Source organism: Typopeltis vanoorti, chromosome 11 (genome assembly GCF_054136105.1).
Source record: "Typopeltis vanoorti isolate ZY-2024b chromosome 11, IOZ_Tvanoo_1.0, whole genome shotgun sequence".
Lineage (NCBI taxonomy): Eukaryota > Metazoa > Arthropoda > Arachnida > Uropygi > Thelyphonidae > Typopeltis > Typopeltis vanoorti.
This window is the reverse complement of record NC_143559.1, coordinates 25,371,434-25,385,251: the sequence shown is the minus strand read 5'-3', so window position 1 is coordinate 25,385,251 and position 13,818 is coordinate 25,371,434.

Sequence of the window (13,818 nt, the reverse complement as noted above, 5' to 3'; positions counted from 1 at the left end):
CCTTCTGTTTCTCACCATTTCTTTGTTTCATTGGAATGGAGTGGAGGGATCAGTATTTATTTTCCTAAATTCACTATGGCAAATTTTGTACTGTAACATACTATTTCTCTGTTCCTTATAGGTTTGCTATAGCGAGAGTCTACAGTACAGGATGTCCACATTAGACCTCCCTAGTTTCAAAGAACGATAAAAAATTGAAATGCAGAAACATGGAAGGTTTGTGTTGTTCAAACGTTCCAGAGACTCTACAATTTTCATCCAGAATTTTTTTTACAAAAATTTGATGAGTGTTCCGTCTCATTTATATAATTTCAACACCCTGGTCAATACACTTTAGTAGTAACACGTTGAAACTAGGGCGGTCCAATGTGGACACCCAGTATTTTATTACCTCTGGAACTCGCTTGGTGCCATGGGTGCAATTAAGCCTCAATGTCTAGTTTCCATTTCAAAATCTACTTACATGTATCACTCTGTATGAAAATGGCTCTCGTTCAAGAAGTTTATCTTCATATTTTGTGTTGGATACCATTAGCTACTCTCTCCTTTATATAATCCCTAGTGCCTGAAACAATCATATTATAATATGATTGTTTGAGGATGAAGATAGATTGAGGGTGTGTGGACTGCAGAAGTTGGTTGATAGGCAAAAAAGAGGGGATGTGATAGAAACATTTAAGTTGCTTAAAGGTTTTTATAGGATTGATGCAGGAGAAATGTTTCAGTAATTGGCTAGAGGAAGGGGGTGGGGGAGGGAAACAGAACAAGAGATCATCCTGTAAAGGTGTGGCTAGTAGGAGCATGAGGACTAGATTTTTCACTTGGAGAGTTCTGAATGATTGGAATTGGTTGGCCAAAGTTGTTAGTGCTTTATTAATGGGTTCAAGGAGAGGTATGATATTTGTGTGGATGGTTTGGGTGTCTCCTGTGATGAGTTTTCAGACACCATGGAGGTGCCTATACAATGATGATAATAATAATAATCTCAACTGTTTCCATCAACACCAGTTATGTCAGCATGATATTTCTGTAATTCTACCTCTAACTCCACCTATTTTCTGCTGAGTTTGAAGTTATTCAGCTGACTTTTCACTATTCATTCTCGTTCCCTGATAAAAACACCACAAGGACCTTGTATAACTAGTGATATCTAGCTAGCACAATATATGTTATGAAGGCATATAATTTAAGCCAATACAGATTGTCAGGCCACTCCACATTCATTCAGCATCCAAACTGATACCTAGTTATAGGATGCACTGTGGGAAGATGAGGATTGGACATTTAGCCAGAAACACCATTTAGCTCTTCACATTCCTTACATGCTATGAGGAGTTATAGATGGTTATGTGCTTGGTATTTATATTAATATTCTGGTATTAATATTATACTGAATCTGTAAATATATTACACACACACATAATCATACATATATCAATATTATCATAGTATCTGTAATAATAGTTTTTTAGGTTAGTTTAACTTTGCATTTCCTCTGAACATGGTATTCTTGTGGAGGGGGGCGGGTGTATGATATTTAAATTTCACTGTAGCGAATTCATAGGAACTCAGTATAGAAACAAAGGAATCCCTTGTTTTATCGTGAACTTCCTAAAGGTCTACCACTGATGTGGCAGACCTTTACCCCACACACACACAGATTTTTTTGAGGATTTTTTGGTAGTTTGTTATCGTGAGCAAAGTCAGTAAAATTATTTTTTTTTACTTTATAGGATTTATGTCTGCATGGTTAGCCTAGTGGCTATCTGCTTTGCAACCATATGCCTGAGGAAGGAGTGTCCTAGGTTCAATTCCCGTCGACGGCGTGAGTAGCTTAAGGATCTTCCTCAGCCATAGCCAAGTTAGCCGATCTTGGGCATGCACAGCAGGGTTTTTTTCCCCAGTTTATCTGGGGTTTTTCATCCCACAAGCAGGCAAACTCGCCCCATGAACACACATGAACACAGTCATGAATATCACCTTAGGGGGATGCAGCAGAGGAGTGGCGAACTGGCTGCATTAATATGCCAGTAACCCCTCATTGGGAGTGGGACTCAACCCATCCTAGACAGATGAGAAGGATAGGATAAGATCGTATTTATAAGTCAACTAGAATTTTATAAAATGCTTATGTTCACTGTGATCAGCAAGTAAACAATAAAACTGTACATATTGCCAGCCTGGTTTGCTGAGTGATTAGTGGATCTATCCTCCAACCAACAGGTTTCTGCCATGGGCATGGATGTTTATGATTATCATTAGGTAGGAGACGAATTTCATCACCCAGTATGAGACTGTGTCTTGTGTATTGGAGGCCTGAATTGGGCTTTCCTATTTCATAAAAATAGAAAAAAAATTGTTAGACCACTTTATAGTACTAATGTACTATAGGTTTATCACCGTTTGTAGGTGGGAGCCACATAAAAAAATAAATAATAATAATTTTAAAAAAATGTATTTTTATTTATTTTATTTTTATTTTTAAATAATGTATGTTTTATTCAAATGCCCTATGTTTTTCAGACCAGAAAACAGATGAAAAAGTTACATTTGGAAGGTAAGAAAACAGTAAGCAGTTTTATATACAAGTACATTAATAAATAATGCTCAAATCCAAAGGCCTAAAGTGGGCTTTTGGATGTTTAAGTAATGGTGATTACCATAACACTGTTTCTTCATAAATTCAGAGTAATCACTCTTTTTTTTTTTGCTAAGTTTTATAACATATAAATTATGAATTTTTTCTTTGACTTAATTACTCTTTTGTTTTGTTAAATTAATTCAAAATTAGTTTTAAATGATTTGACTTGCCTTAAGATACTAAGATATTATGGGGGTAAGCACTACATAATAGGAGAAAACTTTCTTTTTAAATAATTCACTACAAGTAGATTTACATGAAATATTAATGATTAACCTGGTTTTGACTCATAAACTTTTTTTTTTTTTTAGATTCATAGACTGCATGATGTATCTAATGATACATGTGGTTAAACTATCAAACCAGTATTTTTTCAGTTTATAAAAATTATTGCTGTTGGGGAACTTTTTATTTTTTGTCTTAAATATCTTCCTGAAGATGCTATCAGTTATATAGACGGTGTGATCTATATTTTGGAAAAACATTCACTTTTAATTTTAAAAAATGTTTATGTGTCAAACCTGGTTAATTATTAAAAGTGATTTATCTTATTCTTATAAAGATGTTAAGAACTGACTGGTTTCTTCATATTCTTATTTTCATCCTTCTGTAATGCACATCAGTAGGTATTAATTTGAATACTAAATTAATTTTGGATTAAATTGATTTGGGACTGTCCTTACCGAATTATATTCTGTATTGGCTGAAACTCAGACATGCTTTGAAATGATACAATATCAAATCTAATTTTATGCTTCTTGGATCATTCCTTGGTCATTTTGCAAAGGCAAAAATCATCTCATGGAAATTCAGCAAGTTGAAAAATCTTTAGTTCCTTGCAGGCTGATATAATATGTCATTTGTGTTGAAAGTCTTCATAAGCATGTGAGATATCAGTGGAAAAGCAAGGCTAGCTTTTCCACTGACCTACAAGTTTATGCATCTGGGCTCTGTATCAGACTTGAGCAATCATCATCCTTTTAATAGGCTATATGCACATGCAAGAGAAGCTTTGCTCTGAGCCACTACATATGTAATGACACTGCATCAAAGTGCACTTTCCTTCACCGTAATTTTTCAGTTTATATCTGTACTGGGCCTAATAGTTATTTTGTTTATTTGCTGGTTCAACATTTGCCATAATTAAAAGCATTTATGAGCCCAGACCTAGGCACAATCAAAAAACAAATTACTGCTTTAATGCAAAGCAGAAATAGCAGTTCTTTGTTCATGATTACATATTAAGTAAACCATATATTAAATTAAATACTTGCACTAAATAGTAGCACTTGTGTACTAATACTTGCAAGTTCAACTCATCTGTATCGGTGATTCTTCCTGAGAGAAAGGGAAGGAATAATTTTAAATACCAAATATTTACCGATTACAAAACAAGCTTATTCAGTTGTCCCTCATGATTCTTGCTTCAGTATGGGCATACTAATAAATCAGCTGAAATCAGAATAAATTGAACTATGTTTCATATAGTTCAGTTTATCTGATATGTATGGGGAAGGACAATGAAGCTGTTACAATAAGACATACAATATGCTGGAGAAAAATTAAGTGTTATATATAAATTCAACATTAAAGATTTTTTAAGTAATTATCTGAAGCATTAAAAAATATTCCAAAGACAAAAATGACTGGTTACTCCTTTTCAAGAAGGTACAAAAGCAAATTGTTTGAACACAGAGAGAATGTGTTAGAGGAGAGGGAGGGATGCATGTGAACAATCAAGGAACAGGGTGGTAAGAGGTGTAATGTATGGGGACTCAGTAATCCATGGTGTGCAAGATAGGATGCGTGAGGAGTGTTTGCCTGAGGAACGATAAAAGTGTGGCTATGACAATTAAGAGGGGTGAAAGGGCAGATGAGATGATTGTGATGGTAGGAACAAATGACATGAGTGGTAATTTAAATTGGACAGCAAGAGATATGAGATTCTTGCTTGAAGTTATATGAAAGAAGATGCAGAGAGGAAAGATAGCATGCGTGTTGCCTAGGTATGATAGTGACGAGCTGAGCAGAAGAGCAGTAATATTGAATAACATAATAGCTAGAATGTGTCAGAAGGGAGGATTGGAATATGTGGAGGGCATTTGAGGACAGAGAGGAATTGTATGTGATATGCGAGGGACCGCTTGCATTTGAGTGAGGAAGGACGTAAGCATTTGGAGAGATTGCTGTTTTGAACGAGTCGGTGTGTCAATGCAGGGCAACTAGAATGCTCAAGGTGGATGGTAGCAGGGGTGGCCTCTTGTGGGAATGGGTACTTGGGAGAAGGGGTACGACATCGTGTAACATTGAGCCCAGTGGAGTCTAGAGGGGATAATGCTGGGTATAGAAACAGTGGCATTTTTATGCTTTATACTAATGCTAGGAGTATCTGGAATAAAGGAGAAGAATTGGTGGTGCTGATAGCATCAGCCTTGCCAAAGATTATTGGGATCACTGAGACATGGTTGACAGAAGAAGATATAATAACAGGAATTGAAGTAACAGGGTACAGCATTTTTTGGCAGGATAGGAAGGGAAAGCGTGGTGGTGGAGTACTGCTTATGATAAGTGACGACTTATGTCCTCTAAGACTGGAGCCTTTGGAAGGCAGTGACACTAATGATTTTGAAAGCATATGGTGTGAGGTAGAGGTGGGCAAGACAGGATATTTAGTGGGGTATTGCTACAAACCAAGGAGCACAGAGGGTGGGGACCAGGAGATGTTTAGACAGTTGAGCTTGGCAAGTGCAAGAAGAATGATTGTTATGGAAAATTTGAATTACAGCAGTATAAATTGTGGAGAGGAAGATGCATGTAGCAATAAGGGAATGAAATTTCTAGAATTCTTGAGGTACAAATGGGCAACATGTAATAGAGAGAACAAGAGGTTCAAGAGTTTTAGATTTGGTCATAGCATCAGAAGAGTTGATAATAACTGAGATGACATCTCTCCCACCAGTTGGAGAGAGTGACCATGTGGTTTTGACTTGGAAGATGAATAAACATGCAGGAGTATCAAAGAGACGGGAATGTATGTGGAATTATAAGGCAGGTGATTATGATAGTCTTAGACATCAACTTGGGGAAGTTTCATGGAGGAAGGAATTGGAAAGCCATGATATCATTAGTGCTTGGGAAATTGTGAAGGAATATTTGTTAGCAGCAATAGTAAGCTGTATTCCACAAGTGAAGAAGAGGACACAATTTGGATGACAAACAATATTAAACAGGAACTGCATGTGAAAAAGAGGCTATGGAAGAGATATAAGGAGATAGGTGAAGAGCAGATGCATGAAGAATATAAGACACAGGCCAGGAGAGTGACTAGTATGGTAAGGAAGACGAAACTGGAATATGAGAAGAGATTGGCCCTAAGATCCAAAGAAAATCCTAGGGAATTTTTTGGCATGTGGCCAATAGGAGGAGAAATGATTGTGGAAGAATGACATTGTGGGATAAAAATGGGAATAGAGTGACTGATGCAGAGGACATAGTGGAATTGTTCAATGAACACTTTATTGGTGTATTTCATCCTAGAGGAGTAAATTTTAATACTAGAGGGATAGGGCAGGTTCAAGGTTTAGAGGTGCAAGAGGAGAGTGTGTTCCAAATGCTGAGTACTCTGGATGTCAGTAAAGCTGTGAGACTGGATGGTATTTCACCACAAGTTTTGAGAGAATGTGCTAAAGAACTGACAGCTCCTTTGACCTGGCTTTTCGATGAAAGGGTGGCTACGGGAAAGGTGCCCATGGAATGGAAGGAAGGTAAGACAGTGCCAGTGCATAAGGGCAGTATCTAATATATCTAATATATATCTAATATGCATAAGTGGAAGTGTCTAATTATAGGCCAGTTTGTGTGTCATCAGTAGTTGTTAAGATCTTGGAGAAATTAGTTTGGGACCGTATACAGCATTGGGCAGATGAGGGTAATGCTATCTGTGAGAATCAACATGGATTTGTGAAGGGGCGCTCTTGTTTTAGTAATATGTTAGCCTTTTATAATAAAGTTTCAAGAGCAGTAGATGAGGGAAAGACATATACTGCAATTTTCTTAGACTTAGCAAAGGCATTTGACAGGGTGCCACATAAGCTGATATTACCTTTATATTAATGACGTTGTCAGTGGATTGCCGGGGGATATTCAGTTGTTTGCAGATGATGTGAAGCTGGGAAGGATTATTAGTTTTAGTTCAGATGTGGTAGCCCTGCAAGAGGATTTGAATAAGCTAGACAGATGGGCAAATGAATGGGGGTGTTGGTTTAATGCAGCAAAATGTAAGGTCTTGAGATTTGGAACACATCGATGGGATGCTGCATACTCTATTGGAGGAAGTAGGGGAGACAAGAGATCTGGGGTTGATTATTGATAGAAACCTGAAATTCAGGTGACATATTGCAAAGGTGGTGAAGGTAACACAGAGGATTGCTGCAATAATAAGGACACTAACCTGCTGAGATAAAAGAGTTATCATTTCATTGTATAAGACCCTGATCAGACCACCCTTAGACTACTTTTCTCAGATATGTCCCCAATATTTGAAGGGGATAAAGCCACGAGGATTGGCTGAGGGAATGTGGACTGCAGAGTTTGGTGGATAGAAGAAGGAGTGGTGATATGATTGACACTTTTAAACTGTTGAGAAGTGGTTACAGGGTTGACACTGGGGAGTTCTTTCACTTGGTTGAACAGCAGGAAGGAGTGATGACAAGGGGGCCCATCCCTGAAAGTTATGAAAGAAACTGTGAGCAAGAGGGTGAGGAGTGGTCTTTGCATGGAGGGTGATTGAACTGTGGAATGCATTGCCTGATAGAGTGGTGAGAGAGCGAGAATGGTCAGTGAGTTTAAGGAGTGGTATGATAGACTTTGGGTTTCCTAGGAGGGACCTCCCACGATGAGTCTTGATAGATGTTGTTTCCTAGGAAGGACCTTCTGCAATGAGTCTTTTGACTCCATGGAGGCCTAAATAATAATAATAATAAATGGGGGATTTTTTTTTGGATTTTCTCAGGTTAAATTAGCTGTGAAAAAAAATGGAATTGTCAGTCTGCAGATGCATGGATCAAATTGGGTGAAAATTTCAGAAACATCTCAACAACCCAAAGGGAACCAATTTATGAGTATTTCCTATATAATTTATGTAAACTGTCTCTCCATAGATAATATAGATATTTCACTAGGTTGTAAGAAGACATTAAGTACTATTTTAATATTTTAAAGAATGCCTTCAGTTTTGTCCTGTCAAAGTGATTGTTCTAATGCCTAAAAGTTAAGCCTTGATATTTCCACTAGTTTTAATAATTTACATATAAGTGGCCACTATATATATATATATTTTTTTTTTATTTATTAAACTTAATAAAATATACATTGGAAGATAGATAACAAAAAAAAGACTATTTACATATTATAAGAATGTATATTACATTCTTATAATATTCTTAGACTATTTACATACATAAGAATGTATAGTACAGAGAAAAAAAAAGGATTTTCTTTTTTCCACCACTCCTTTATAAATTTTGCAACAGTTCCTGTTTCTTTGTAATAATCAAATTCCAGTGAAAGCCTGCTTTGTAGTTTCTGATGTAGGCTACACATGAGGGTTTGTTCAGATTCAGTGATGGATGGGTGCTGATTATTTCTTGTGTGCTTAAGGTAAAAACTGTAAATGATGGCCTTGGCACAGATGAAGAGGAAATTGCATATTCTGTGTTTGTTCTCTTCTGTATGGACTAAATTCCAATAGTCTTCTTGGCTGTGTGCATAGTTACAGCTGCTATGAACTGTATTCAGGGCGTAGATGATCATCTCTTTGTTTGCAGGACAGGTTAGATATGTGTGTTCCAAGGTGCCTGAAACTTCTAAGAATAGACACTGATCTGATTCTCTTAGCTGAAATTTGTGGAGCTTAGTAGCAGTTGGCAAGATGTTATGCCATAGCCTCCAATATATGTCGGAATCTTTGGCACACCACGATTTATATGGAAGATCCCACTGGAAACTGGGTGGCATGTGCAGCTTAGTAAATGAGAGGGTTAAGGATGAATATACAAAGGGCAAAGTTGGAAGGACAGATATGAGGAAGTGGTGTATTTTCTTGTAGTCGGAGGGAAGAATTGGAAGTGAGGCTTCAGATGTTGCAAGATGAAAGGTAGGCTCCCTGCAGTTTCTAGAAGAAATATGGATTCCCTGAGGTGTAGCGATATCTTGGAAGGCTTTTATAATAATAGCAGCTTGCATCAGTTGATATTGCTTTTCAATTTTTGAGTTTTTCAATGGTAGGCATATTAGTGTTTTCCGGTTTAGCATCTGGGTCAGGAGGTCCCCTTATGATTCTTATTCCTGCCCCGTTCCATTTAGGGAAAAGGAAGAGCTGGCCAGTTGTGAGACTTGTTATTTTCCTTTTCGAAAACTGGTTCTGTAAGGACAGCTGACTCTGTTGATCCTGTCAGTGTCTGATGAAGTTCTGTATTTTTCCACTTTTGTTTTTTCTCATTTTTATAAAAATGGGGTAGTTTAGGAGGTGGTGGCACAGAACTGGCCATTCAGAGAATTGCGGAAAGTGTAAGTCCTCTGGCGGATAATTTCATGATGTAATCGAAGGTGGTTACATAAGCATGATTGGACTGAAGTGTCTTTAGGAGAAGGATTATCCTGAAGGATGTGATATTGTTTTCAAAAGAAATCAGGCCTTGACTTCCCTTATTGAGTGCTTGCAGAGTTCGGAGTATGTCATCCAGTTAGTGTTGTTCCAGAGGAAATGTTTCATTGCCTTTGGAATGTGATGGAGAAAGTCTTCAGTGGGTGTTAGTACTTTGAGGGTATGCCATAGCACACTCGCAGACATCTGGTTGATTATTAGGATTCTTCCTCTAAGTGAAGACATTGAACGAATGCTGTTCCATTTTCCTAGCACTTGTTTAAATCAGTTGTGTAGCTGTGTCCAGTTCAGGTTATTATATATTTTTGTGTTGCCGAGGTGTGCACCTAAGTATGTTTGTCCTTCATTTGATCAGAGAATCAGTTCTGTAGCCTTTCATCTGCCTGACCACCAGCCAGTAGTTTTTGCATAGTTTAATTTGGCCCCTGAGGCTTGTGCATATAGTCTGTGTGTTTCATCAGTTACTGGACTATTACAGTGATGTCATCAGCATATGCTGACAGGGTTATGTTTTGATGTGAGTCTGTTATGCTGGTTTGTTTGGAGATGATGGTGTTGTGTTCTCTTTTTAAGAAGGGTTCAATGGCCAGAGAGAGGACATCCTTGCTTGATCCTTCGAGAGTATGACAAAGTGCAGGTGCACCTTTTGTTGATTTTCGAACAGAAGAGTGCATCTCTGTATAGCAATTGCACTGTTTCAATGATGAGAGGGCCATAGCCGAGTGCCTTTAGGACTTCATAAAGTTATTCGTGCTCTACTCTGTCGAAAGCCTTCTCCTGATCAAGGCTGACAAGTACCAAGTTTTCATTGTGGCTGTTTGCAATGTGGATGAGATCTCTTATTAAATGGAGGGTTATCATGTATTGATCTTCCTGGAACAGAATAGTTTTGATGTTGGCCAATAACATCATGCAGTGTTGGCTTTATTCGGTTTGCTATAACTTTGGAAATGAGTTTACAATCGATGTTGATTAGTGAGATTAGTAGTGCGTTGTTATTTGGAAAGTGCATTAATGCCTGTCTTTGAAAGCTTTTAACATGGCCGAATTTGGGCTTTTTTGTGGCTGCTGACAATGTGCGTATTTTTCCTGTAACAGATTTCCATAAAACCTGTCATATCTTGATAACATGGATCAAGATAAGTTGATGGGAAATTTCAGTGGGACACATTTGATACCATTGCTTTTATCGGGGCCAGTGCTGTTGGGGCTGCTTTGAAGTGATAATTGCCAATATCGGCTCCTTTTTGCAGTTCGGTTTGTGTCCATGAGATGTGGCTGAAATACACCTGCACAGTACCAGCTATGCGGGAAGCATCACTAATATTTTTTGCCGGTACAATTTTGGCGATCGTCGTTAGATACTCTTCTAGTGCGATGTTTTCTTTGGTTGTGAAAATAACAATTCCATTTTCTCGAGAAATGACGTTGCTAACAGTGGTAGTTATTTTTTGCATTAATTGGTTTACTGCTGGCTGATGTTGCATTTGTGTGTGAAATCAGTGTTTTGGGGGATGATAGGATATTTTCTTTTCATACAACATTAGTGTAAGATTTGGAATTGACTGACCTGTTTTCCTTGTCCATAGCTCTGCTCTTTCTTCCAGGTCCGAAGTCGTGGGGGGGGGTATTGTTTGGAAAGTTTTTTTTTTTTTTTTGATTGACATGATGGAACACCCTATTGAACTTAATATTAAACTACAAGGAAGAATGAAAGTTGTATACAACATATTTTTTGACATCAAAGTATTTGAAGCAGAATTGGTACTTTTTACAACTCAGACAGTGTAATTTTATTCATTTCCAGTTCTGCAAGAGTTGTTTCAATTAGACATATTTCAAAATGCATGTTTGAAAGATTATTTTTTAACTTCCATGAAACTACTTCAAAATTTTTCAGATTTTAAGACAATTACAAGCAAGATGAACTTATTCAAATTCAAAAATCTTTTTACATTTTTTTTTTATAAATGCACCTGCTTATCTTCATTTAGAATTAAATGATATCCAGAATATTGACGTACTAAAGATTATTAACAAAGAAAATTTAAATAATTACATAAATTTTCTAAACAGTTATCGAATTCACAAATTCAAAAAAAAAAATTTCAAAGCAAATACTTGCCATTTTTAGTAGTACTTACGCTGTGTGATTCTTCATTTTTAAGGTCCTTCATTTTTTGAAGAAACCTTAAAAACAAATTTTATCACCATGAATACCTTAAAGAAATTTTACAAATATCTAGAACTAACTTAACATTAATTACCTTTTCTATATAAAGAACCCACAACACTATTTAAACAATAAATAAATTAAAAATACCAAGAAATTATATTCTTGATTTAATCCTTTGTCCAAGTGTAAGCAAACAAGTTTGCATCTGAACTATTTTCAGGACTGGGGCAACTCGTATAAAGAAGCTAATTACTTCACATCACTTGTCTTAGTATCCCATAATGCAAAGCACATATCCATACGGACATGTATAATGCTATGCATTATGGGAAGGGTCACTACCCAGACCAGTTTCAACCTTAATTGAAGTCTCAGCAGTGGGAGCCAGACCCAGAGGTGATACTAAGGTTGAAGTAATGCAGAAGTCATATTTTCATATACAATTAGCCAAAAAAGGTGTCACACCTTATTAAAATACTCAATTAGAGATAGTTGTAAGTTTTTCCACTTCTAATCCAGAGTATTAATAAAGTGTGAGACCTTTTGGCTACTCATATAGTCTTATATGAGTAGCCAAATATACTCATATAGGCCTATAGTCTTAACAGTTGATTCAAATTAGTGCGACTTTAACATACTGTGTAGATTAAAGGTAGCTTGTTTCTTTGGATATATATGTATATACTTCAGATGATGACTTTGATATGAAGATTGAAATGTCTGGTGATTATTTTGGTTTATATTAAACTGAAGTTTTAATTAATTAGTTGTTTCCAATCCAATCATTTTTTAAAAATGAAAAAAAAAAAAAAGGATAACTTAACATCAGATTTTAAAGCAGTACGTGATAAAATACAAGTTCAAGTTGAATTAATGTTTTTTTTAAATTTTTCTAAATCTTATAATAGGTATGTTATAATTAAATTTCCTACTACCTTCAAAATTTTATAATTATTATGCTTTTTTAGGTTCACTTTTTCATCACCTCTGTGAACTTCTATTCATTTTATACTTATTTATTATATAATAAACAAATTTGTAAACATCATATATATTTGGCCCATGGTTTGACCCCTCTTCCCATACACACACACCTTAATGACTTACAATTTGGCAATTTAGGGAAATTGCATTGTATTTAGAAGAGTATAATTAAAATTTGTTAAGAATAGGGCACTAGCAAAAGCCAACTATTATTTGTAAAAAGATTTTAGATGAAACATCAGTTGATCTTAGTTTGATTAAAAACAAGGACAGTTGGAACTTCAGATATGCAGCTAGAAAATTTGTCTTTGATACAGACCAGTTTTCTAATTGTAAATACTGAAACAAATATAGTGGCTTCTGAATACCAATTGTTGAGTCATTATTATACCAAAGAAATTAATTCTTTCAGATGTACTTTATTGCTTTCATCAAAATAATTCATATAAAAATAGTGATTATACACATAAACTTTCTTAGATAAAATATCAGTTTAGAAGTAACTGTGGTAATTTTTTATCTGCAAAACTTTCCATAAATTGTGTGAGTTACATTACTACACTTGATCACGAGTCTTACTCTTATCAACATGTTGTTTTTCATCACTTTATTCCACTAAAGGATTTTGATCAGTCTGTTTTATTTGAAATTCAGTCCATTAATTAAATGAAGAAAAACATTTTTTTTTTTTCAAGTCAAATTCTAACAATTGTTCTTTATATTTTTTAATATTAGGAGAAGGCTTACCACTTATGGTGATGATAATACAGATATTATTCCCAATAAAACAAAGGAGAAAATGACTCTTGCCAAAGAAAGATGTTCCTCGATTAGTGCCGCATTTAAAACGTACATGAAAGGAAATTACAATCCTGCAGTTCCCAGTGATTATCAAACAATTGTCCATACCTCATTAAATAAATACATTTCTTACTGTTGTCCTGGCTCCCAAGACCATCCTCTTAATGTTGCAGCTTTGCCAAGTGATGAAAATATCCAGACAGAAGTTCATCCTCTTTATGAGACTGCTCACCCTGTATCTGTTTATAATGAAAAAATAATGGAGGCTTCTACATTATCAAAAACCTTTTCACAAAACAAGCCTGAAAATATTAGTGTGATGATGTGTCCTCAAGATGAAACAGTACTTGAATATTTAGATATGGAAGAAACAAAATGTGAGAATATGGCAGTTATTTGTGTTTCACCAGAATATCATGCTGATGACAAGACATATATTTACAATGATGAAATTAATATGAGTTTCACATGTTTAAATGATGTGATCAGTAGAAACATTACTTCTGAGAGAAAAACAGATTTAATAATAGAATCATTTTTATCTGGTAAAAG